This window comes from Schistocerca cancellata, chromosome 10 (genome assembly GCF_023864275.1).
Source record: "Schistocerca cancellata isolate TAMUIC-IGC-003103 chromosome 10, iqSchCanc2.1, whole genome shotgun sequence".
In the NCBI taxonomy this organism is placed as follows: Eukaryota; Metazoa; Arthropoda; class Insecta; order Orthoptera; family Acrididae; genus Schistocerca; species Schistocerca cancellata.
The window spans coordinates 22,704,502-22,732,186 of record NC_064635.1 but is presented as its reverse complement, the minus strand read 5'-3'; the positions used below and the strand labels follow the sequence as shown (position 1 = coordinate 22,732,186).

The 27,685-nt window shown below is 44.2% G+C and overlaps 1 protein-coding gene and 1 pseudogene across 1 annotated transcript in view; one reads left to right on the top strand and one right to left on the bottom strand.

Annotated features, from left to right (window-relative positions):
* The first annotated feature begins 2,548 nt into the window (after window positions 1–2,548).
* The window catches only part of LOC126106726 (histone-lysine N-methyltransferase SETD1B-like), a 188,419-nt gene continuing 163,282 nt past the window's right edge, over window positions 2,549–27,685 (top strand). The window contains exon 1 of the mRNA XM_049913106.1: window positions 2,549–3,000. The gene's annotated coding sequence lies outside the window, so the exon portion shown is untranslated. The remainder of the gene's footprint in view (window positions 3,001–27,685) is intronic.
* Window positions 19,769–19,886, bottom strand: LOC126107094 (5S ribosomal RNA; annotated as a pseudogene).

The following is a 27,685-nucleotide window of genomic DNA, read 5'->3' as shown; positions in this document are numbered from 1 at the left end:
ATTGCTGCGCGGTGTGGGATCCTTACCAGGTGGGGTTGACGGAGGACATCGAAAAGGTGCAAAAAAGGGCAGCTCGTTTTGTATTATCACGTAGTAGGGGAGACAGTGTGGCAGATATGATACGCGAGTTGGGATGGAAGTCATTAAAGCAAAGACGTTTTTCGTCGCGGCGAGATCTATTTACGAACTTTCACTCACCAACTTTCTCTTCCGAATGCGAAAATATTTTTTTGAGCCCAACCTACATAGGTAGGAATGATCATCAAAATAAAATAAGAGAAATCAGAGCTCGAACAGAAAGGTTTATGTGTTCGTTTTTCCCGCGCGCTGTTCGGGAGTGGAATGGTAGAGAGATAGTATGATTGTGGTTCGATGAACCCTCTGCCAAGCACTTAAATGTGAATTGCAGAGTAGTCATGTAGACTTAGATGTTGATATAGAGAGTAGGAGCCCCTTGTTTTCGAGCCAACTCTTATTCTCATAATATTTCAGTATGCCCTGTCCTTTAACCCCAGTGTTTGTGTCGATAATCATGTACATTTATGTTCTGATGTATAATAAATCTCATTGTAATATTTAATCCGCATATCATTTCGTAGATATAGGCAGAATCCCATTTCCTGTTGTTTATTTTGTTAAAGTTTTCTTTTTTTTCTGAGTAGATTGCGATTTTTATAAAATTATTGTGAGTGTGCACTCCTCATTTTACCAACTGGCAGTGTCCACCATCATTTTCTTCCGTTACCGTTGCGCACATAATCAATTAGGTGGTATGTAAGGAGGCGGTCGAGTGCATATCCAGTCCTCATGCAAAATTCGTCTGTATTAAGGGGCTCCGGAAAGGCTCAAAATCATGAAAAGTTCAATTTTTACTTTTTTGCGTTTTCTGAATCTGCAGACTATTACCTTTTAATAGATATATAATTTATTCAATTCCGAAGACTACAACTATTTTTAAATTTTTTTTGAAATGTGTTCTACATGGGCGTGATCCACTGTGGCGCTGTTAAACTGCTGTCAAATGGTGTTATTATTAACGTCCGTGTTCATCAGGTACATTTTAGTGATGTGAGATAAACTATGTGTTGTGGCTAACCTGTGATGGTTCAATATATATCGCTGGTGTGATTGTCGATTGTTTCATGTTTATTTACTCTGTCGTTATCTCGAAAATATTCGTAATTAATTCTGTTTCTTGAGTCTCTGTTTTGTTGAAGTATAATAATGGGTAAAAGTAAAGTTATTAGAAATCCTCTGAAGGCTTTTAAGAAAAGGAGAAATGTTGGAAAGCCAAAGGTATGTGTTATTACTGTAAATAATAACATTCTAACATGGTACGAGCGATGCTTGCTTTAGACAAGGAACGCCTTCGGGCTGCGGACAGGGCTGTAAAGAGTCTAGAAATACAAGCAAGAGTAAACAGGAGGAGGAACAAGAGGAAGCTGGAGGAGGAGTTTGCAGAGGATGAAGATAATCCATCCTATGGACCTGGAATGCACTAAAAAGTTAATCCAATCTTTGTCGCTCGATTCCCAAAACTTTTATTTTCTCATACTAATTACATGTTTTCTAAGGATCTTCCAAACATATTTGTTTCAAACTTTCAGTGAATGTTACACAGTACCTTCTGCATTATTTAACACAGCCTTTTTCCAAAAAACTGTATATTTTTGAATATATAAATAAAAAATTGCAAAAAAATGTTGTGAATTTTCATTACAATTGCAAAAAAAATCATCTTTAATAATTGAACTAAAATTTTGTAAAATCCCTATGTTAAGTTGTAGCCCATATTCCAATAAATAATCTGTAAAAAGTTCAACTTCCTACCTCAGATACTTTGTGAGCAAAGATGTAATTTATAAGAGTTATTTTAACATTGCAAGTATAGGGCGTTCCGGAGCCCCTTAAAGAGGAACAAACTCTTCTCCACCCCAGCACCTCACAACCTTACCAACGACTTCAGGGCGCGTCTGCATGCTTGCTTTGGGACTGCTTTCACATGGGCATTCTTGCTCGCGGATCGGCGTGGCTCGTCTTTAAATCGCGCAGTTGGGAATGGCCGTGTGAAGGCCCCTATTCTGCAACACTACAAATAAAAACACTTGTGAACATCAGATCGCGTGCTCCGTACGTAGTGTCTGGTTTCTCGGAGTGTTGTAAAATGCTGTACACGCACGTTTAGCAGTGCAGCGGTCGTTCCAACTCGCCTGCGACAGCGACGCGGTTCCGCAGCCGGACAAACCAGTCCACGCCCTCAGTAATGACGTCGCACATGACGTCAGATAGACGTAATTGCGGTGCGCCTGCGTCTCTCTGTCTCCGTCGCTCCACGTGCCGCGCGCCGCCCGAGCGTGTGTGTGTGTGTGTGTGTGTGTGTGTGTGTGTGTGCCCGCGGCGCATGCGCAGAGACGCAATCGTCGCCGACTCTTGCTGCGAGTTTTACGGCGGCCGCGTCGGGCCCCTTTTGTGTGTGTGTGTGTGTGTGTGTGTGTGTGTGTGTGTGTGTGTGGACCCACGGCGCATGCGCAGAAAGCTGGCCCGGCCCGAAGGCACTTGTTGCTTCTCGCTCGGCGCTGAGATAGCGGCCGACTGGACGTAACGCGGTTTTGTGTAACACGCGTGGCGTCGGTGAGTGAGTGTGTGTGTGTGAGTGAGTGAGTGCGTGTTTACACGCGTGTGATTTGAATTGCTGCCGGCCGTCAGCGAGAAAGCGGGCTGCGGGCATCCGGCAATTGGGTCGTTCGCGGTCGCCAACCTGTGCGAGCTTCTACGTGCGTCTTTGGTGTGCGTGGAATTATGCGAGTGTGCATCGCAAGGTTGCTGCGACAGGTGTCTGCAGGCTGTAACAAGTGATTCTCTTTTTCTGGGAAGACACCGTCCGATGACGTCACCTCTGCTTCTCTCTGGCCTGTGTTTACCGGGAAGAGCCCGCCACATTCCTAAGATCGTCGTTACGACATATCTGGCCTGAATCTACCATCTACCTTCCTGTCAAAGGTGATTTAATATAATTATCCTTACCTAATTAAAATATCGGCTGTTCCAAGCTAATGTTTCGCAGTGGTTCTGCCTTTAAAGTAAATACCGAATTTGCATTTTTCTTTGCTATAAACAACAATTACTCCTCACGTAATAATATTGTTCCCATACACATTTGTTCCATTAAGTTACACTTCTCAAAGCGTCTCATCTTTGCAGGCGTGTACTGTTTAACAAGCCACACCGCTAACTCAGCTTCGAAGCAAAATTTTCATATGTTAAGAACGAATCCAACAACGCTGCATCATAGAAGTATTGCTATGACGAACGTTTTCAGTAGATCGCGACAAAAAATAAAGGATGGACATACAAAATTTTCAGTAGATCGTTTGATCACTAGATATCATTACAGATAAGACGGCTTTATCAAGTGTTCAAATGTGTGTGAATTCGTAAGGGACCAAACTGATGAGGTCATCGGTCCCTAGACTTACACACTACTTAAACTAACTTATGGTAATAACTACATACACACACCCATGCCCGAGGGAGGACTCGAACCTCCGGCGGCAGCGGCCGCGCAATCCGTGACATGGCGCCTCAAACCGCTCAGCCAATCCGCGCAATACGGCTTTGTCAATACAAGACATAACGTCTGATTCATAATATCTGCGTGGCTCCCGTGTAACTGACTGCTGTATATAATTCTCGAGAACCGGTTTCGGCATACTGCCATTACGAGATCTGTCACAAAAACACAAAAATGCCAGCGTGACAAAAGTAAGTCAGATATACAGAGGATCTAAGAATGCACAAAAAAGATAACGTGGCAGCCAACCATCACATACCGTTGTGACACAAGAATCAACGTCAAATGTGCTGCTCACACAGATGCATAGCAAGTACTTGTGATGCCTTGAAAGTAGCCTATACTTAGATGTGAGTGCCAGCATACGTGACTAATCAGCTTCATAGACACAGTAACTTAGAACTGAATATCCCTAGCCGTTAATTAAAATAGTTTCACATAGCTGAAGTCTATGTCCGAACATATAATAAGTTGCAATATGTGGAAATTAAATCCATGCCTACACAGTCTACTAACAGAAAACCTATTAGCATGACAAAACATGTTATTGTGTGAAGGGTGAACAACCGAAAAATGGTTTCCCATGGCTAAAGTGTGCGTGTAACAATAAAAAATAAAATAAAACGTAATATATACCGGTATATAAGTAAACGCTATACTTAAGTGTAAAACGTGTAGTGGGTGGCATATTACTTATACTGAGCTTTTGACGGTAATTCTGTTTCAACACTTTTTGAGACGAAACATCACTGAGACTTAAGAATATGTAAAACGCTGTTAATGCCTGTCAAGACAGAAAATATTTTATACATGTAAATAATGACTTTGAAAAAGTAAATAAAAGGGTAACTGTACAGCAAGCTACGTTTTTTATCAAAAGCAGAAACGTGTCATTATCATCGTTAGAAAGAGCGATCTATATCGTACGAGCAAAAACATTTTATTCATTTTTATTTGATGAAAAATATTAAATTTCTGTACCTGTTGAGGCCTTGACTATTCAGCAGACTACTTATATTAATTCAATTTCTATTCTATCTCAATTCTCTGCTCATACCATACTAAGTGTGGCCTGCAATTTAATTCACTTTGTTTCCCATCTGCACTGTCCACACTGTTTCCCGTAAATGTACGTGTGTGTTTTGACAGCACACTGTCCCCTTCTTCTGCTGCATACTATTACGTCAGCGTAACGTAATCCCTACTAATGAGTTTGTAAGTCGACAGTTGAATAACCACCATTCATGCAGTCTTTATGTCTTAGCGATTCTTGCTCTCCCTCTCTCTCTCTCTCATCACATAGCGGAAATAATTCCGTCATCTATTATTACTGAACACATACAAGACACATAGTGTTTCATTGACTGGGAAAGTCAGAATTACATGTGCAAAACAGTATGTCTTTTCAAAAAGAGACCAGCCGGCCACGGTGGTCTCGCAGTTCCAGGCGCTCAGTCCGGAACCGCGCGACCGCTACGGTCGCAGGTTCGAATCCTGCCTCGGGCACGGACGTGTGTGATGTCCTTAGGTTAGTTAGGTTTAAGTAGTTCTAAGTTCTAGGGGACTGATGACCATAGATGTTAAGTCCCATAGTGCTCAGAGCCATTTGAACCAAGCCAACCAAAAAGAGACCTGCTAAGTCAGTAGCCGACTTTTCTGAAATCAACACTTTTCTGCATTTGCCAGTTGTTCGCTTAACAACGCTTTTATTTCCTCGTCCACCCCCCCCCCCCCCCCCGCCCTGACGAATTATTCAACAGCAGGTGGCTGTGAAATATACTGTTGATGAAGGATCTACAGCAAAAGAGGTGCAATTTCCGTTTCTAAATTCACGTTATTACCATTAACTTGTTCCGGATTTATTAGTATGCATCTGGGAATTGTGAGATTTACGTAAACACCACACACAACACATAAGAAGCTGGTTGTATTTTTCTCACATTCTTGTTGTTATCTTCAGTCCGAAGACTTGTTTGTTACGGTTTTCCACAGTAGTCTATCCTGTACGACTCTCTTCATTCAGCATAACTGCTGCACCATACATACATTTGAACCCGCTTGCTGTGGTCATTCCTTGGTCTCCGCCTCTTAAATGCCTCCCCCCTCCCCCCCTCCACACACACACACACACACACACACACACACACACACACACTCTTCCCTCCATTAGAAAACTGATAATCCTGATGCCTCAGAATGCACCAAACGACCGATCCCTTGTTTTAGTCGTGCTTCGCCATAACTTATTTTCGTCCCATTTCGATTCAGTAACTCGTCAATCCTTATTCTATCTAGCCATCTAATCTTCAGCATTGTCCTGCAGCACCGCATTTCAAGAGCTTCTGTTCTCTTCTTATCTTAACTGTTTATCGTCCACGTCCAAGGCTGCACTCCAAACAAAAATATTCACAAAAGACTTTCTAACCTTACATTTCTACCTGATATTGACAATTTCCTCTTTTTCATAACTATTTTCTTCTATGGTCAGTCTGCATTTTATATCCTCTCTGCTTCGACCATTTTCGGTGATTTTGCTGCCCAAATAACAAAACTCATCTGCTATCTTCAGTGTCTCATTTTGTCAAGTAACTCCCTCAGTCTCCTAGGTATATCTTATACACATACGACCACCTTGATGTACTTTTCTCGCTTTACTCGAGAATTATTCTTTCTTTCTGTTAGAGTGACCATGCAACTGGTATGGCAATGCGTAATAAGTACAATTGGTACGCCCGGTATTTCTGTAAGTCACACGTTATAATCGTATATCATTCTCCAGTATTGTTTGTTAAGACGTTTACAGCGACTTGTGAGTTAAAAAAACAAACTTCTCTTAAATCAAATCATTAAATAACTATTTTTACCTTTTACTGTTTAATATGAATGCGAATTTCACTAATGTAACATCATTCTGTAGCGTTATTCCGTTTAGTAATGAATACACCGCATTAAACATGAACGTGAGCTGTCTGTAAACACCATAATGATCAGTAGCGTTAAAAAGGTCTATTATATATGCCGGTTTCAGTTCTACTAGCTTTTTACACCATTACACACAATATGAATTTGCCGAAGGCGGATGTGAGAGCATTCGGAATCGAACAAGGATAACAAAGTTAATTTGAAAACCTATACAGTGATCGGTTTCTGAAAAATTGCCCTCTGTAGTTTTTTTCTGTGTGTCACAAAACAGTGAAAAGGATCGAAAGCATCAGTAGATTGTTAGAATTAAGTTACACCCATGGGACCATTCAGCTTCTACGTCCCTGTCTATCGTAGCTCTTGCTCTCATGTAAGATTCGCTCTACCCCACTGAAATTCCTACAAATTCATTTGCTAAGTTTCTCGTTGGTATGGACTAGGACACATGTATTTCCTAGGTTAGGCACGGTACACAGTTCTCACACTCCAAATAAAAACCACTCCTCACGTGTACTAAATAGAGTAATTGAAAGACGTGTTTCATAATACGCGCAATTTTTCCTTTAATTTCACCATCATAGGAAACTGGTCGGACCACGGTAAGTAATCGAATAAACAAATGTTACCTTAAAGACAGAACCACAGCGTAACATTAGTCTTCTAACAGTCACGCAAAACGCAACAGCGACTGCCTTACATATGCGCTCAAAACATTTCGACTGCGTCCACATTATTTGTAACGCGTTCCTTTTATTTCACTCTGTGTGTGTGTAACACAGTACAGCGACTTGTGATGTGGTGGAAGTTTCTACCATAGATGTGTACTGTTTGTTGGCTCTGATGGAGAAGTGAGTTCGCCGGGAGTGAAGTTTGATACTTGGGATACCTTATCTCCAAGCGTGTTTACTACCAGTCACGGTCTAATTGTAGAACAGACATATGCCATCACCCGACCTCCATTACATCACATATTTTCTTTGTTTGTTACCAGCTGGCAGCGTACTTTTCGAACTCGGAGATATAAATTTCCACTTTCGAAATGCGAAAGATGCAGCATGTTTATATTTACAACCCAACTTCTAGGCGCGGGTACAGCTCGAAAATGTTTCCTGTTATTTTCTCTTTGCACATTTGTTAGCAGCAGTGATCGGCAAGGGATCTTTCCGTAATCATATCCGTGTGGGAAAGCACTCTATCGCCATAGAGTGAACATCAGATTTGTTCTATTTTGTCGTACAAGAGAATGAAATTTGTTGGTTGCAAAGTTAGTATGAACTATCAGCGACGGATCATTCAGGATGTTAACTTCGTTCTTTCCAGGATTTTTGAAAATATCGCGACAGTATTTTCTACTGGATTAAGTTACAAGGAAGGCCAGTAATTTAGTACATAGCAATGATGCTTTTAATATTTTTATGTACCGACGTATCTATGCTAGAATGAGTTCTCATATGGTAGTACATAATTTTGTACCTGCTGTTTTCGCCTGAGTTGTCCTGTCACGACACACAACTCACGTTCATGGCTTAATTTCGAGATGTAGCTGACAAGTACTGGCAAAATTGAAGCTGCCTTTGTGTCTAGATAGTTCAGTTGATAAAGACATTGCACGTGAAAGACAGGGTTCCTGGTTCGTGTACTAAGTCAGACACACAGATTTAATTTACCAGTAACTTTCATAACAAGGCATATTCCGCTATTTTGTCGAAAGTCGACATGTTAAGAAACGTGGCTGTTGTATTTAAGGTTTATAATTTACATAAAAAACAGCTACCAGCCACATTTATTCCGTTTTAGATTAATTACATACAATAGCAAAGTGATATTTTACTGTACCCATATCGACTATACAGCATCTGTAAGTTAACATCGTTATGACTGTAAGCTCTTTGCAAATATTGTTCTCGTTTGTAGCGTGAAGCTGGGCCACGTTTTGTAAACGTTATTCGTGTGTGCTGCGTGTGTAATTAAGATGATGAGATTGAAAGTGACGTCCATAGACTGGAATAGCACTCACATAGTGCATATTGAAAAGTGTATCAAGCTTGCGTTCGAAAACAGAAACGCACGAATATTTCGTCAGGCAGAACTACACAGCTCGTAAGTACACTAACCTGCAAGTTTACTAATGTTTACTGAGCAATTAGATCTTGTAAAAGAAGTAAATCTTTCGTAAAAATACCATTACCGATATGACAACAAAAATATTTCTTTTCTTTCCCGGCCGGCCGTGGTGGCCAAGCGGTTAAAGGCGCTACAGTCTGGAACCGCGCGACCGCTACGGTCGCAGGTTCGAATCCTGCCTCGGGCATGGATGTGTGTGATGTCCTTAGGTTAGTTAGGTTTAATTAGTTCTAAGTTCTAGGCGACTGATGACCTTAGAAGTTAAGTCGCATAGTGCTCAGAGCCATTTCTTTCCCAGTGCAGCAAATGAATAACATAAACAAAACTAGGTCCAACTAAGAATGCTTGTAATCTGCCATCTGAAGATGGATTTGTAAAGAAAAATCCGAAACCGGTCATGGTCTGAAGATAATAAACCTTTTTAAACCATACATGTGGCTGGTAGCTGTTTTTTATATAAATTATAAACCTTAAGGCACATTCCTCTTCATAACAAAAGCTTTATTCAAGCCTATACACTGAAGAGCCAAAGAAACTGGTACCCCTGGTAATATCGTGTAGGGCCCCCGCAAACAGGCACAAGTGCTGCAACAAGACGTGGCATGGACTCGACTAATGTCTGAACTAGTGCTGGAGGGAACTGACATCATTAATCCTGCAGGGATGTCCGTAAATCCGTAAGAGTAGATTTCTTCTGAACAGTACGTTACAAGATATCCCTGATATGCTCAATAATGTCGCATGTCTGGGGAGATTGGTTTCCAGCGGAAGTGTTTAAAAACCCAGAAGAGTGTTCCTGGAGCCACTCTATAGCAATTTTGGACCTGAAGGGTGTCGCATTATCCTGCTGCAATTGCCCAAGTCCGTCGGAATGCACAATGGACATGAATGAATACAGGAGGCCAGATTGGATGCTTACGTACTTGTCATCTGCCAGAGTCATATCTAGACGATTCAGGGCTCCCATATCACTCCAACTGCACACGCTCCACACTATTACAGAGCCTCCACCAGCTTGAACAGTCCACTGATGACGTGCAGGGTCCATATTTGGGTCAACATTCGTAAAACTCAAATTCCTCTCTCTCAAACCGCACCCTATGGGGAGAGAGGGAGAGTTTTAGTTTTAGCGAATCAAAATTTACGAAGTAAATAAGTTATTTTTTATTCATCCGTAACCATTTTCCACGCAAAAATGAGAACATGGATTTTCTTGAATTACAGCGCCCACTAGCAAGAATCAAAACAAATGTTTAACAAGGGGAGGCCGCCAATTGTGAAATTCAGATTCGATTCATACTCCGCATAATAAAAGCTCATGGCCAGAGGTGTAATGTGGCAAAGCACCAAGATGCACTTCTCAGCTATTGTCAAGAAAATCGACAGTTAAAAGAAAACGTTGCGGTGAAATACTCTCTACGATAACAACTTTGTACAGCGTCGTGCTGCAACGGTAAGGGCTCGGGTTCGTAATCCGAAGGTCGCCGGATCGAATCTCGCGCTATGCAACCTTTTTTTTTTAGTATTTGTTTTTTGTAATTAAAATATATAATTCCCGGCAATCACTTGCAACAATTATGCATATAATAAGTTGTTGAAAGTCGTTTGTTGTGGAAAAACTGGCGACTTCGAACATCATTATGTTTTCCGTTAACAAAGTTGTATTTCACAAATGTTATTAATTGTCTTCGTAATGTTAACCACGTATAGTTAACGGAAGACGTAGAAACGATATTCCGAAACGAATACGTGTAGCGTAAGTCAAACGTTCGAATTAGAATAGAGACCCCACGAACAGAAATTTGCTGTGGCAGATATGAAATATAAACTCCGTTACTCGCTCGTTACACTTGAAGAACAGACGTTGAATGGGCCGAAACGAGCCGCCGCATAACTAGCGTAGTTGCCTGCTAACTTCGAAAGACGGTAGATGCGGTCCCTAGCGCAACTTATAACATCGTCGAAAATCAGTGCGGACGGGAGAGCTTTGGTACACCCTGTTAAACAAACGGAAAAATGGAGGCGGTACAATTGGAGAGCGATCCGCCTTCACTAACATGCGTAAGCAATTCATTAATAGTATATATATATATATATATATATATATATATATATATATATATTTGAATTACAAAGAAGTAATTATAAAAAAAATTGCATGGCGCGAGATTCGATCCGGCGACCTTCGAATTACGAACCCGAGCGCTTACCGCTGCACCACGACGCTGTAGAAAATTACTAATCGTAGAGAGTATTTCACCGCAACGGTTTCTTGTAACTGTCGATTTTCTCGACAACGGCTGAGAAGTGCATCTTGGTGCTGTGCCACATTACACCTCTGGCCATGAGCTTTTATTATGCGGAGTATGAATCGAATCTGAATTTCACAATTGGCGGCCTCCCCTTGTAAGACAAAATGCACGTTGATTTTTATGTAGGATCTGATTCTGCAATAATAATGCGTGTTTCCATTTGAAATTTGAAATTTGCCTCCCGCCCCACCCCCAGGGGGCTGGGGTGGCGGGCTGATGTTAGCACTATCAGATGTCCCCCTCGAAAATAATCAGATTTGGATTCTACACATTTTTGCGTGTGAAGCTTATTTTTCGAGTTATTCTGGTTAGGCGTTGCCGACCGCAGCGCCATATTATACCTGTTTGCATATCTCTGTATTTGAATACCAATTTCTTTGGCGTTTCAGTGTATGATAATATAAAAAAAGGCTCATTTGACCTTCAGTATTTCACGTTCCATTATCCACATCTTAAGAATTTGTTTTTTCAATCTAATCTAGTTCCGTCGGAGGCAATAATTTAAATATCCTGACGGATACATCCGAAATCTTGCTATAATACGTAGACGAGAAAGAAGTTAAGTGCCGAAGACAAAATTGATATTAAACAGAATCTAAGAAATCCTAGAGCAACAAAGATTTTAGAAACATCTGATATGTAGAACTAAGTTCGTAACCATTGTTTGGCAGCAATTCTGTAACATATGAACTGACACACATTAGTTTCCCCACTCTTTTCGACAATTTTATGAGAAAATTACACGCTGTATGTACCAGGTGATCCAAAATTCAGTATAAATTTGCAAACTTAATGAACCACGGAATAATGTAGATAGAGAGTTAAAAATTGACACACATGCTTGGAATGACATGGGGTTTTATTAGAACAAAAAAAAAAACAAAGTTCACAAAATGTCCGACAGATGGCGCTGGACAGCAAAACGTCAGTGGCTGCGCATGACAATCGTGTATAAAAGGTGCTATCGCCATAGAAAGGTGATTCGAACCGGTGAAGGTCCGTTGACAAATGCAGCTGTGACGAGAATGATTTCGAAGTTCGAAGCCACGGGTTGTTTACACGATAGACCCCGTAGTGGCCGACCGAGCACAGCGCGTAATGCTGCTGAGACAGTTCAGGAAGAAATGGAGACTGTAGCGGGTTCGTCTATGCACGGGGAAGTCAGCGCTCGTGCAGTCGCACGTCGCACCGGCATTCCATACACTACTGTTCGGTTGGCACTGAGGCGTACCCTCCGATGCTATCCGTACAAAATCCATCGACATCATGAACTGTGACCTGGCGATTTAGTGAAGCGGAGGGCATTTGCGGTGTGGCCGTTTCAAAAAATGGCGGAAGATGACGATTGGTTGAGTAACGTGTTGTGGACCGCCGAAGCTCATTTCACGCTCCGAGGGTCTGTCAATGCCCACAACTGCAGAATTTGGGTTACCGAAAATCATAGAACTGTCTTGGAAACTCCATTGCATGAAGAGAAAATCACGGTATGGGTTGGATTTACCACATCTACCGTTTACGGGCCTTTTTTCTTCGAGCAAATGCCGTTTTGTAACTGCTACCGTGACGGGTGAGAGGTACGCCGATATGTTACAGAATCGCATCGTCCCCAACCTGGCTGATAAACACCTGATGGAACGTACGATGTTTATGCAGGATGGCGCTCCACCCCATATTGCTAGACGCGTGAAAGATCTCTTGCGCGCGTCGTTTGGTGATGATCGTGTGCTCAGCCGCCACTTTCGTCACGCTTGGCCTCCCAGGTCCGCAGACCTCAGTCCGTGCGATTATTGGCTTTGGGGTTACCTGAAGTCGCAAGTGTATCGTGACCGATCGACATCTCTAGGGATGCTGAAAGACAACATCCGACGACAATGCCTCACTCCGGACATGGTTTACAGTGCTGTTCACAACATTATTCCTCTACTAAAGCGATTGTTGAGGAACGATGGTGGACATATTGAGCATTTCCTGTAAAGAACATCATCTTTGCTTTGCCTTACTTTGTTATGCTAATTATTGCTACTCTGATCAGATCTGTCGGACATTTTTTGAACTTTTGTGTTTTTTTTGGTTCTAATAAAACCCCATGTCATTCCAAACATGTGTGTCAATTTGAACCTCCCTATATACATTATTCCGTGATTTATTCAGTTTTCAAATTTATACTGACTTTTTCATCATCTGGTATGTTAATTTGGTCTTCGTGTATATTAAAGAATGGCTTTGCCCAATTCATTTGAGTAGTCTTTGAGCAGGTCTGTGAGTTTCTACAGTATGTTATTGCCACTGTACAGGGTGATTCAAAAAGAATACCACAACTTTAAAAATGTGTGTTTAATGAAAGAAACATAATATAACCTTCTGTTATACATCATTACAAAGAGTATTTAAAAAGGTTTTTTTTTCACTCAAAAACAAGTTCAGAGATGTTCAATATGGCACCCTCCAGACACTCGAGCAATATCAACCCGATACTCCAACTCGTTCCACACTATCTGTAGCATATCAGGCGTAACAGTTTGGATAGCTGCTGTTATTTCTCGTTTCAAATCATCAATGGTGGCTGGGAGAGGTGGCCGAAACACCATATCCTTAACATACCCCCATAAGAAAAAATCGCAGGGGGTAAGATCAGGGCTTCTTGGAGGCCAGTGATGAAGTGCTCTGTCACGGGCTGCCTGGCGGCCGATCCATCGCCTCGGGTAGTTGACGTTCAGATTTCATAACTAACCTTTTTCGTAGGACTCTCCATACAGTTGATTGTGGAATTTGCAGCTCTCTGCTAGCTCTGCGAGTCGATTTTCCTGGGCTGCAAACAAATGCTTGCTGGATGCGTGCTACATTTTCATCACTCGTTCTCGGCCGTCCAGAACTTTTCCCTTTGCACAAACACCCATTCTCTGTAAACTGTTTATAGCAAAGTTTAATACATCACCTATCAGGAGGTTTAACACCATACTTCGTTCGAAATGCACGCTGAACAACTGTCGTCGATTCACTTCTGCCGTACTCAATAACACAAAAACCTTTCTGTTGAGCGGTCGCCATCTTAGCATCAACTGACGCTGACGCCTAGTCAACAGCGCCTCAAGCGAACAAATGTACAACTAAATGAAACTTTATAGCTGCCTTAATTCGCCGACAGATAGTGCTTAGCTCTGCCTTTTGTCGTTGCAGAGTTTTAAATTCCTAAAGTTGTGGTATTCTTTTTGAAACGTACTTTTCTAAGTCTGTTCTAACCCATATTTCTTTAGCAAAGCGCAAGGTCAAAATGCGTGGCTAAAAATGAGAAAACAATTGTTTCAGATTGCAGTATTTTCGTAGAGCCCATACAAACCACTGTAGTTGAAGCAACCTTTCAACACCCTTCTAGCCTCACCACGCGGTCAGCGCCGCTTTCTTTAAGCGATTGCTGGTGTTCTCTCTTCACGGTATCACCGCAAGTCTGTGTGACCAGAGAGGGCGAACGCTTTTAACTGACAACATTGCGGTATCAGCAAGACCACGCCCTGGAATAAACCGATAACTGCCAGCTTCTATCAGCAACACATCTGCTTCCGTCAGTACCTGTAGGAGGGGAAATACGTTCGACTTTCTGTGACCCTTAGACAACGCCATTGTACAGGGTTATTACAAATGATTGAAGCGATTTCACAGCTCTACAATAACTTTATTATTTGAGATATTTTCACAACGCTTTGCACACACATACAAAAACTCAAAAAGTTTTTTTTAGGCATTCAAAAATGTTCGATATGTGCCCCTTTAGTGATTCGGCAGACATCAAGCCGATAATCAAGTTCCTCCCACACTCGGCGCAGCATGTCCCCATCAATGAGTTCGAAAGCATCGTTGATGCGAGCTCGCAGTTCTGGCACGTTTCTTGGTTGAGGAGGTTTAAACACTGAATCTTTCACATAACCCCACAGAAAGAAATCGCATGGGGTTAAGTCGGGAGAGCGTGGAGGCCATGACATGAATTGCTGATCATGATCTCCACCACGACGGATCCATCGGTTTTCCAATCTCCTGTTTAAGAAATGCCGAACATCACGATGGAAGTGCGGTGGAGCACCATCCCGTTGAAAGATGAAGTCGACGCTGTCGGTCTCCAGTTGTGGCATGAGCCAATTTTCCGCGGGCTACGTGTGAAACTTGCCCGCACGCGTTCAACCGTTTCTTCGCTCACTGCAGGCCGACCCGTTGATTTCCCCTTACAGAGGCATCCAGAAGCTTTAAACTGCGCATACCATCGCCGAATGGAGTTAGGAGTTGGTGGATCTTTGTTGAACTTCGTCCTGAAGTGTCGTTGCACTGTTATGACTGACTGATGTGAGTGCATTTCAAGCACGACATACGCTTTCTCGGCTCCTGTCGCCATTTTGTCTCACTGCGCTCTCGAGCGCTCTGGCGGCAGAAAACTGAATTGCGGCTTCAGCCGAACAAAACTTTATGAGTTTTTCTACGTATCTGTAGTGTGCCGTGACCATATGTCAATGAATGGAGCTACGGTGAATTTATGAAATCGCTTCAATCATTTGTAATAGCCCTGTATAATAGTCCTTCTGTCTTCAAACAGTGCACTTTCGTTGCTTACGCCGCACTGCACGTCGGCAAGACGCAAAACTGAGAAACATCAGGCAAACGCAACCTTCTGTCGAAATGCGTCGAGCGTATATGTTGGCAGTCATTCATACAGGAAAAATAGTAATTTATCCTGTTTAGCCGAGGGTTGTAGCCTCTTGTTTTTCATGCTGTCCATAGAGATAACTCTCGTCAGAGATGAGGCGCTCTGAAATGAATAGAAAACTCAAAAATAAATTTCGTCCACTGTCTTTATAGTGTTTTTTCTATACTAGTGTACATTTCGAAGTCACAACTCCCTCACTCGGAGATTTCCGTTCTTGTGTAAGGACCTTACTCGTGATGTCAACACGGTAGAAACACGTATTAGCGAAATGTACTGATTTCTTGCTTATGTGACACCGCAATGAGGTAATTTGAACTTGCTGTTTACGATGCTATAATCAAAATTTGGAAGTCGCTTCATACGCTTTTATGGTGTCTCGACATCGCAATAAAGCTTCTTAAAAAAAAGAGCTGTAACCTCATGATGGAGCTGTGTGGCTTCGAAATGTACACTGGAGAAACAAAACTGCTACTCAAAACAAAGTAGACAGATTTTATTCTTAAGTTTTCCACAGTATTGTCATGTTAATATTTATGCATATTCGTAGTTAATAAGTATAATCTATCAATTTACATCTTTCGAAGGAATTATAAGTAATGTAAAACTTTTCCAATACACCATTTTCCGTCATATAACGTAGTTAATGACATATAAAATATTTTCTCTATTGCTCCAACAGATGACAATTTATTGCACATTATAAAGCTTAGAAATATTCGTGGAGCGCAAAATTAACTATAAAAATGACTACGAATGGTTTCATGCATTTTTATAGTCTTGTATCCACTTAACGCAGTAATGCATTATTTTCTTTTTAAAAGTGGACAACTTTGTGACTGAGGTATTACTTTTTGACAACAACGACGACAAACTTTTTATTCTTAAATGCTGTAACTTGTGTCGACATTCAACATATGGCCCTGCTGCACTGTGTTCTCACCACTAGTGATTTAAACTGCAAGGACGAGGTCACAAGGCCAATTTGTTGGCCATTGTAAAAAAGCGTTTGCAGACTTCTCGGAAACTTTAGGTTACTGCCGATAACTTTGAAGAGCTGACTAACGGGCCGTAAGTCGATATAAATACGTTTTACACTCCTGGAAATTGAAATAAGAACACCGTGAATTCATTGTCCCAGGAAGGGGAAACTTTATTGACACATTCCTGGGGTCAGATACGTCACATGATCACACTGACAGAACCACAGGCACATAGACACAGGCAACAGAGCATGCACAATGTCGGCACTAGTACAGTGTACATCCACCTTTCGCAGCAATGCAGGCTGTTATTCTCCCATGGAGACGATCGTAGAGATGCTGGATGTAGTCCTGTGGAACGGCTTGCCATGCCATTTCCACCTGGCGCCTCAGTTGGACCAGCGTTCGTGCTGGACGTGCAGACCGCGTGAGACGACGCTTCATCCAGTCCCAAACATGCTCAATGGGGGACAGATCCGGAGATCTTGCTGGCCAGGGTAGTTGACTTACACCTTCTAGAGCACGTTGGGTGGCACGGGATACATGCGGACGTGCATTGTCCTGTTGGAACAGCAAGTTCCCTTGCCGGTCTAGGAATGGTAGAACGGTGGGTCCGATGACGGTTTGGATGTACCGTGCACTATTCAGTGTCCCCTCGACGATCACCAGTGGTGTACGGCCAGTGTAGGAGATCGCTCCCCACACCATGATGCCGGGTGTTGGCCCTGTGTGCCTCGGTCGTATGCAGTCCTGATTGTGGCGCTCACCTGCACGGCGTCAAACACGCATACGACCATCATTGGCACCAAGGCAGAAGCGACTCTCATCGCTGAAGACGACACGTCTCCATTCGTCCCTCCATTCACGCCTGTCGCGACACCACTGGAGGCGGGCTGCACGATGTTGGGGCGTGAGCGGAAGACGGCCTAACGGTGTGCGGAACCGTAGCCCAGCTTCATGGAAACGGTTGCGAATGGTCCTCGCCGATACCCCAGGAGCAACAGTGTCCATAATTTGCTGGGAAGTGGCGGTGCGGTCCCCTACGGCACTGCGTAGGATCCTACGGTCTTGGCGTGCATCCGTGCGTCGCTGCGGTCCGGTCCCAGGTCGACGGGCAAGTGCACCTTCCGGCGACCACTGGCGACAACATCGATGTACTGTGGAGACCTCACGCCCCACGTGTTGAGCAATTCGGCGGTACGTCCACCCGGCCTCCCGCATGCCCACTATACGCCCTCGCTCAAAGTCCGTCAACTGCACATACGGTTCACGTCCACGCTGTCGCGGCATGCTACCAGTGTTAAAGACTGCGATGGAGCTCCGTATTCCACGGCAAACTGGCTGACACTGACGGCGGCGGTGCACAAATGCTGCGCAGCTAGCGCCATTCGACGGCCAACACCGCGGTTCCTGGTGTGTCCGCTGTGCCGTGCGTGTGATCATTGCTTGTACAGCCCTCTCGCAGTGTCCGGAGCAAGTATGGTGGGTCTGACACACCGGTGTCAATGTGTTCTTTTTTCCATTTCCAGGAGTGTATTATCCTGTTTTTTTCTCATGTGGTTCCACTGGATAGACGCGTAAATAAGTGTCTGTGACTTTTGTTTCATTACCGTGCTTAATGCAGCTTGCTTCTTTATTCACCATTATTTCATTTTAATGAGGACAGATCTATAGTTACTGGGATTTGAAGTAAGTTAGAAAGATAAATCTCACCGAATCAATTTTTGACGTGACTGTACTTTAGCAACGGTTACAGAACAGCAGGTGAATAAGACAGCAAAACCGTTGCAATAAATGGCGACATTCCATTAGCCTTAACCGCGGTTTCAACGTATTTAACCCCGTCTTCTTCAGAAGGACAAGAAACCTGCATGCGTTAAAATACAGCCAAAACATCATGAAGCAGTATTACGTGTCACACTGTGTTGTAGGTATTAGTTTCTGTATGACAAGTGATGCTGGTCCATGATGTTTTGATTGCGATTTATGCTGTCGCAATATATGCAGGTTTCTTGTCCTTCTGAAGAAGACGGGTTTAAATACGTTGAAATCATGGTAACGTTATCTGAATACCACCATATATTGCATCTGGTTGACTGTCTTATTCACTTGCTATTCTGCAACCGTTGCTGAAGTACAATCACGTCAAAAATTGATTCGGTGAGATTTATCTTTCAGACTTCCTCAAAATCCCAGTAACTTTAGACCTGCCCTCATTAAAATAAAGTAATAACAATGAAAAACGAAGCAAACTTCATTAAGCACGGTATTTAATAAAACTTGTACACACTGATTTACGCACTTGTTCAGTCGAACCGCTTGAGAAAAAGAAAAAAAAAGGAAAACGGTACGGTTAATTGAATACCACCATTGATTCCAAATCGTTGTCTGTCTTATTCACCTGCCAATTGGCAAATTTTATGACAAATGTTTGTCTGTGTGTGGGTGTAGGAAAACTCACACAACTGGGCAAACTTGTAACAAAGTTATAACCATATGGGACACTAGGTAAACCCAGAGATGCGATAGAAGAATTTAATTCTATTTCGCCTGGCTCAGGCTTCATGTCACTATGATGCCTTGCGCTGGGGAGTATCTTTTTGACATTTAAGGGTGACAATTTTTGAACTATATGAAATAAAATCGTCATAACTCCTGAACGGTTTGCATTCGGGCGTTCAAACGCCACGGTTCACCAGGGGGCATGATGGGAAATAGCATGCTCATGCATGGTTTGGTTTAGCGACGAAGTTCATTTTCATTTGGATGGGTTCGTCAGTACGCAAAATTGGCGCATTTGGGGGACTGAGAACCCGCATTTCCCCATCGAGAAGTCTCTTCGCCCTGAGCAGGTGACTGTGTGGTGTGCAGAGTCCAGTCACGGAATAATCGGTGCGGTATTCCTTCCTTGATGGTACAGTGACTACCGAACGGTACGTTAAACTTAAAAAAAAAAAAAAAAAAAAAAAACTCCGTCTACAGGCGAAAAGTGGCCCATCGTGACCATCCGACTGCCGTGTCATCCTGCGAGGAGGATGCGGATAGGAGGGGCATGAGGTCAGCACACCGCTCTCCCAGTCGTCACGATGGTTTTCTTTGACCAGAGCCGCTTCTGTTCGGTAGAGTAGCTCCTCAGTTGGCATCACGAGGCTGAGTGCGTCCCGAAAAATGGCAACAGCGCATGGCGGCCAGGATGGTCACCCATCCAAGTGCCGACCACGCCCGACAGCGCTTAACTTCGGTGATCTCACGGAAACCGGTGTAGCCACTGCGGCAAGGCCGTTGCCACGTTAAACTTTTGGAAGATCGTTTTATCCACATTATCCAAAGCGTCCCTGATTTTCGACAAGATGTGGTTCGTGCAAGACGGAGTTCGACCCCGTCGAAGCAGGTGAGTGATGTCCTAGAGGAGCACTTTGGAGACCGCATTCTGGCTCTGGAGTAGACAGAGACCAATGGCACGGGCATCAAATGGCCGCCATATTTCGGATCTGAAGACATGCGTCTCCTTTTTGTGGGGCTATATTAAAGATAAGATGTACGGCAATAACTCCAAGACCATTGCTGAGCTGAAAACAGCCATTCAGGATGTCATCCACAGGATCGATGCCCCGAGACTGCATCGCGTCATGCAGAATGTCGCTATTCGTCTGCGCCACGTCACCACCAATGATGGCAGACATATCGAACATCCTACATCCGAATATCTGTAGTGACGTTTATATGTTGAATAAAATGCCGTAGTTTGTAACTAATTTACGTTCTTTTCATATAGTTCAATAATTTTCACTGTGTAATATTCCGGATACCTCATTGCACTTTAGTTCTAGCAACGTTAACGGATAAATATTATAAAATTCCATAAATTTACAACATAAATTCTGCAGCACGTATTTTGATATGGTTATGACACAAAAAAAGATAAGGCCCTCACAAAGTTGCCCACTTTTATGACACCTAACTGCAGGGCTATTACAAATGATTGAAGCGATTTCATAAATTCACTGTAGCTCCATTCATTGACATATGCTCACGACACACTACAGATACGTAGAAAAACTCATAAAGTTTTGTTCGGCTGAAGCCGCACTTTAGGTTTCTGCCGTCAGAGCGCTCGAGAGCGCAGTGAGGCAAAATGGCGACAGGAGCCGAGAAAGCGTATGTCGTGTGCTTGAAGTGCCCTCACATCAGTCAGTCATAACAGTGCAACGACACTTCAGGACGAAGTTCAACAAAGATCCACCAACTGCTAACTCCATTCGGCGATGGTATGCGCAGTTTAAAGCTTCTGGATGCCTCTGTAAGGGGAAATCAACGGGTCGGCCTGCAGTGAGCGAAGAAACGGTTGAACGCGTGCGGGCAAGTTTCACGCGTAGCCCGCGGAAGATTGGCTCATGCCACAACTGGAGACCGACAGCGCCGACTTCATCTTTCAACAGGATGGTGCTCCACCGCACTTCCATGTTCGGCATTTCTTAAACAGGAGATTGGAAAACCGATGGATCGGTCGTGGTGGAGATCATGATCAGCAATTCATGTCATGGCCTCCACGCTCTCCCGACTTAACCACATGCGATTTCTTTCTGTGGGGTTATGCGAAAGATTCAGTGTTTAAACCTCCTCTACCAAGAAACGTGCCAGAACTGCGAGCTCGCATCAACGATGCTTTCGAACTCATTGATGGGGACATGCTGCGCCGGGTGTGGGAGGAACTTGATTATCGGCTTGATGTCTGCCGAATCACTAAAGGGTCACGTATCGAACATTTGTGAAAGCCTAAAAAAACTTTTTGAGTTTTTGTATGTGTGTGCAAAGCATTTTGAAAATATCTCAAATAATAAAGTTATTGTAGAGCTGTGAAATCGCTTCAATCATTTGTAATAACCCTGTATATTTTTCGTGGTGGTAGTTGTAACTTCATGAATAGGGCTCGCATAAGTAGATTAAAATACGATACATAATGCTGTGAGAATTCGAGTACATCCGCTGGCGGAGATGGCCTCTCTGATTTACATTACTTGTAATTCCTTGTTGTACTGTCTTGTTTTGTTGTGCTTCTTGTACCCATTTCATCTTAAACGCTAATCTTAGGAAGTGACTTCATCCATTCCCTACTGCCCAGAATCTTTCTTAATGTCTTTGCGCATCATATTAAGCAACTCACGCCTCAGATGTGTCCGGCACTGCAAATGCTCAGAAGCGGCGTTTCGCTATCGGAGTTATCTTACAGCTGTAGATAAGACTTCTCTGCCGCCGTCTGACGTTTGTTCGGAAATACCTGAGTCACACGGACTGGCACGTAACTCGGCTGTTAGAATTCAGTCGCGCTTAGTTTTACCTGTCAGCCGCTTTAATGGGAAGTGTATTGTGTGTGCTGACGTGCGTTTGAAGGAGAACATAATGTTAGCTGAAGCAAAGTAACGCAAGGTTTTTCATCCCCTCCCCTTTCGAGTATTGCGTGTCGCTTCACGGCTATTAACGGACACAATAGTCTATTTCAGTTTCTTTCCGCCACGTGACCTGAGTACGTATTTTTAAGTGCCTGTGTAATCGAAGTAATGACGTGGAGCGGCAGCTTGGTTCCACAGATTACATGCATTTATTTGCTTTCGTTGCCTCACGCCTGTCGCCGCAACTCGGACGAGTAATTAGCTGAAGATGTGTCCTGTTTAAATGTAAACATCGGCTTAAGCCGAGTGGAGAAGTGCTCTTTTTTCTTCATTTTGTTTCCAGGCTACTGTATGTGTTTGAAAACATCGTATAACAGAACAACGCAACTATGTAGTTTTACTTGTACTTATGTGTATTAAATGGACTCCACTGTTTGGGAGAACACGTTCCAGCGATGTAAACGGAGAATATGACCACTGTGAATTTTAAAATTTTCCCGGCGAATTGACTGTTCAAACAAATTTCGGGCTTGCAGCCGGTCGTCGTTCAATACTTCGCACGATATTTCAACTGGGCACCTGCCAGTCATCTTCAGGTGAGCCGTCGCAGACTGCCGCTCCAGTTTTTTTTTTCTTTATTGATTTTCAATTCCCCCGGGCCGGCAGCAGCTTACTACGCTGCTCTACAGCCCACAGACTTTTTGTAAATAAAGGAAGGAGAAAGAAACAAGGAAGAACAGGCGATAAAATGGCGATTTAAAGTGAAAAATGGCGTAAAATTGCGGAAAGTTAAAACAGAAAGCAAAGGGGGTTGGCAATGTAGATAAAAGACACAGGAATCAGACAAGTAACACAGTAGACACACAATTAAAAAACATGGCGACAGTCTGGTTTCTGTTCGCAAATAATAAAAAGCACACCCAGCGACAGTATGATGGCTGTTCGCTACACTTCCCAAAAGACACAACACGGAGCACGCACTGGAAAAACACACTGTAAAACACTGCACGAAAAAGGCGGCACAAAGATGGCACTCCCGACCCAACGCAGATGGGGGGGGGGAACCTGGAGTAGGGGGAAAAACAAGGAGGGAGGAGAGGAAAAAACGAAAAGAGGGGGGGGGAACCAAGGAGGGAGAGGAGTAATAAAGGGGGAGAAGGACAGACGCGAGAGGGAATGAGAGGAGGCAGAGGAGGGAAATGTAAAAGGACGCGGGGGAGAGAAGGGGCAAAGAGAGGGGAGGTGGGGAAGAAAGAGGATGGAAGGGGGGAGAGGGAGCCCGGGAAAAGGACAGAGGAAAGGAGGGGGAGTGAGGATCAGAGTTGATCGGAGGGATAAATGGAGGGAGAGAGGGATCATCCGGGAGGGGGAGATGATGGAAGCCGCCTTGGGAAAGGAGATGTAGGGTGTAGATATGGAGGGTAGGGGGGACACAACGGTGAAGACGTGGCAGGGGGCGGGGATGGGAGAGGAGAGGAGCAACCAGGGGGTGAGGGGGATCAAGGTGGCGGGAGGTGTAGAGGATGCGGATATGATCGAGGAATAGGATGGGGGAAAGGAATGAGATCATAGAGGATCCGCGTGGGGGACGGGAGGCGTATACGGAAGGCGAGGCGGAGTGCATGACGCTCAAGGATTTGGAGGGACTTATAGAATTTGGGGGGGGGGGGCAGATATCCAGGCAGGACTGGCATAACAGAGGATGGGACGGATTAAGGATTTGTAGGTGTGGCGATAACGTCCTCCGCTCCGCAATATATAGCGTACTGTAACTATTCTGCGCATGCGTCGAAAACTTGATAGTTGAACCAACACTGCCCGCCGGCAGCGCCCTCGCTGGTGGAATAGCGGAACTCAGTCGCCCTCTGCGTTGCTGTTTGCCACGGCCGTCGACGCACTCTGTCGTCTTCGATTTGAGCAAATCGTGGAGATGACGGGATTCCGCGCACTGTCCAGCTGGTAGCCGCTGTCACGGTTTAACAGATTTTCCGCCAGTCGTATTTCTACGGATTCTTTAGTAATGGAGTCCCAGAAAGACGTTGCTGTGGACAAAATCATTGCTTTCTCGTACTCCATTGAATGTCCAGTAGAAATACAATGTTCAGCAATAGCGGACTTGCTTGGCTGCAAAAGGCGGGTGTAACGTTGATGTTCAGTGCAGCGTTCTTTCACGGTGCGTGTGGTTTGACCTATGTAAGCCATACCACATTGGCACGGTATCTTGTAAATTCCGGCCTTTCGTAGTAACAGATTGTCCTTAACTGATCCCACAAGGTCCGCAATCTTCGATGGTGGGCGGAAAACCACTTTTACCTGAAATTTTCGGAGGATTCTTGCTATTTTAAACGAAGTGTTGCCAACGAAAGGAAGAAAAGCTGAAGATTGTTCCGGCATGTTCTCCTCTTTATTCACTTCCTGCTTCTTAGTTTTAACTGTTAGTGCCCTGTTAATCTGCCGGATGGAATACCCATTTTCGCTGAATACTGTCTTTAGATGGGCGAGTTCTTGAGATAAGCTATCTAGATCTGAGACAGTATGAGCTCTATGAACAAGCGTTTTAAGCAAACTCATGGTTTGCGATGGGTGATGGCAACTCGATGCTTGCAGGTACAAATCAGTATGAGTGGGTTTCCGGTAAACTGAATGCCCAAGAGAACCATCATTCTTCCTTCGAACCAGGAAATCCAGGAAAGGCAAACAACCATCTTTCTCTATTTCCATGGTGAACAGGATGTTGCTATGAATGGAGTTGAGGTGATGTAGAAACTCCATTAATTTATCTTCTCCATCAGGTCACACTATGAAAGTGTCATCCACATACCGCCAAAAAACTGCTGGCTTCAGGGTAGCTGATTCAAGCGCTCTCTCTTCAAAATCCTCCATAAAAAGGTTGGCGACCAAAGGAGACAGGGGGCTACCCATGGCGACACCGTCAGTCTGTTCAAAATATTCTTGATTAAACATAAAATAAGTTGAGGAAAGTGCGTGCCTGAACAAAGCAGTGATATCAACAGGAAACATGTTACCAATCAGTGTCAAAGAATCTGCAAGAGGAACTTTTGTAAAAAGTGAGACCACATCAAAACTTACTAGAAGGTCTACAGCAACGCAGAGGGCGACTGAGTTCCCCTATTCCACCAGCGAGGGCGCTGCCGGCGGGCAGTGTTGGTTCAACTATCAAAGTTTTCGACGCATGCGCAGAATAGTCACAGTACGCTATATATTGCGGAGCGGAGGACGTTATCGCCCATCCAATCCAAAGCCCACAACCGCCTCCGACTCATCAAACTCCTCTCTGGCCGGACATGGGGGTTGCACCCCTCTACCATCCTCCACACCTACAAATCCTTAATCCGTCCCATCCTGTTATGCCAGTCCTGCCTGGATATCTGCCCCCCCCCCCAAATTCTATAAGTCCCTCCAGATCCTTGAGCGTCATGCCCTCCGCCTCGCCTTCCGTATATGCCTCCCGTCCCCCACGCGGATCCTCTATGATCTCATTGCTTTCCCCCATCTGCTCCTATTCCTCGAACATATCCGCATCCTCTACACCTCCCGCCGTCTTGAACCCCCTCACCCCCTGGTAGCTCCTCTCCTCTCCCATCCCCTGCCACGTCTTCACCGTTGTGTCCCCCCCACTCTCCATCTCTACACCCTACATCTCCTTGCCCAAGGCGGCTTCGGTCAACTCCCCCTCCCGGATGATGCCCTCTCTCCCTCCATTTATCCTTCCTATCAACTCTGATCCTCACCCCCCCTCCTTTCCTCCATCCTTTCCCTCGGCTCCCTCTTCCTCCCCCCCTTCTATCCTGTGTTTTCTCTCCCTATCTCCTTTCTCCCCCCCCCCCCTCCCCGCGTTCTTTTAGACTCCCCTCCTCTGCCTTCCCCACTCCCAGGCACGTCTGCTCAGCACCCCCCCCCTCTTATGTATCCTCATCTTCAATTGACTCCTTTCCCCCCTCCCCCTTCACTTTTCCTCTCCTTCCCCCCCTTTTTTCCCGTCATCTGCCCAGTTTCCCCCCACCTGCTCTCGGGTGTGGTATGTCATATTTGTGCCAATTTTTTAGTGCAGTGTTTAAGTGAGTGTTCAGTGTTGTGCGTCTTTCCACAGTGTTGCGAACAGAAATCATGCTGTCGCTGGGTGTGCATTTTAGATCTCTTGCGAACAGAAACCAGGCTGTCGCCGTGTTTTTTTAATTGTCTGTCTCTTATTTTTTCTGCTTCCTGTGTATTTTATTAGCATCATCCACCCTGTGTTTTTATGTTTTAAGCTCCAGTATTTTCTGCCATTTTACCTTTAAGTCACCGATTTTATCGCCAACTGTTATTATTTTTATTATCTTCCTCTTTTTAAAACGAATTCTGTAGGCTGAAGAGCGGCGTAATAAGCTGCTGCCAGCCCGCCCCCTTTAGGGGGAATCGAAACTCAATAAAGGAAAAAAAAAGACGTTATCGCCAGTCTGCGACGGCTCACCTGAAGATGACTGGCAGGTGCCCAGTTGAAATATCGTGCCAAGTATTGAACGACGACCGGCTGCAAGCCCGAAATTTGTTTGAACAATATGACCACTGATTTTTCTTGTAATTTAAAGCAAAACGTAATTATTAGAATTCTCCCTAGGGTTGGGGAAACACTTATAATCAAAATACTGCTTATTAAAAACACGTTTTTACTGACGTGATGTGGTACTCGTAGTTACCAATTTGTTGTTTGTTAGTTACATGAGACAGTAACTACATTTTGCTCCATTTATGAAACGTTCCTAAGCATTCATTGCAACTAAGTCGTCATGACTTAATCGTCTTCATTTTTTTTTTCTTTGCACTTATGAGAGACCATTATGTTTATTTTCCGTGCCGTCTGAATGTCTTAATCTCTAAGACTGCCGTTTCCGTTTCAGTTATCTGATTTGGATACAGAACGGCTATACCTCGCTGCAGCAACCAGCTAGAATCGGATTTAAGTTTACTTTACTAAGGAACGTGTTTGGAATTTAAGTATCCATCTTCAGACCCGACCGGTTGGCCGTGCGGTCTGACGCACGTATTTCCGGGCGGGAAGCAACGCGTGGTCCCCGGCACGAATCCGCCCGGCGGATTTGTGTCGAGGTCCGGTGAGCCGGCCAGTCTGTGGATGGTTTTGAGGCGGTTTTCCATCTGCCACGGTTGGTACCCCTTATTCCGCCTCAGCTACACTACGACGGCAATTGCTGTGCAAACAAGTTCTCCACGTACGCGTACACCACCATTACTCTACCACGCAAACATAGGGGTTACACTCGTCTGGTGTGAAACGTTCCCTGGGGGGTCCACCGGGGGCGAAGCGCACAATAACCCTGGGTTCTGTGTGGGGCGGCGGAGGGGTGAAGTGGACTGCGGTAGTCGTCGTGGGGTTGTGGAGCACTGCAGCTGCGGCGGGGGCGGATCCTCTCCGTCGTTTCTAGGTCCCCGGTTCACATAACATAACATAAAGTAACATCCATCTTCAGACGTCTTATCCCATACTGCTCAGAGCCATTTGAACCTTTTGAGCCTCACAGACAGCTACCTGCAACTGAGCCCCCAGCAGTACAGTATCTTTGGCTCTCTGGTCGCACGCAGTCAGCGATCTACATTATCGAGCCTATAAGGGACATTCATTGTTTATAGTACGCTACTTTCATTTTAATTTATTAATATTCTTATCTTATCCTGCT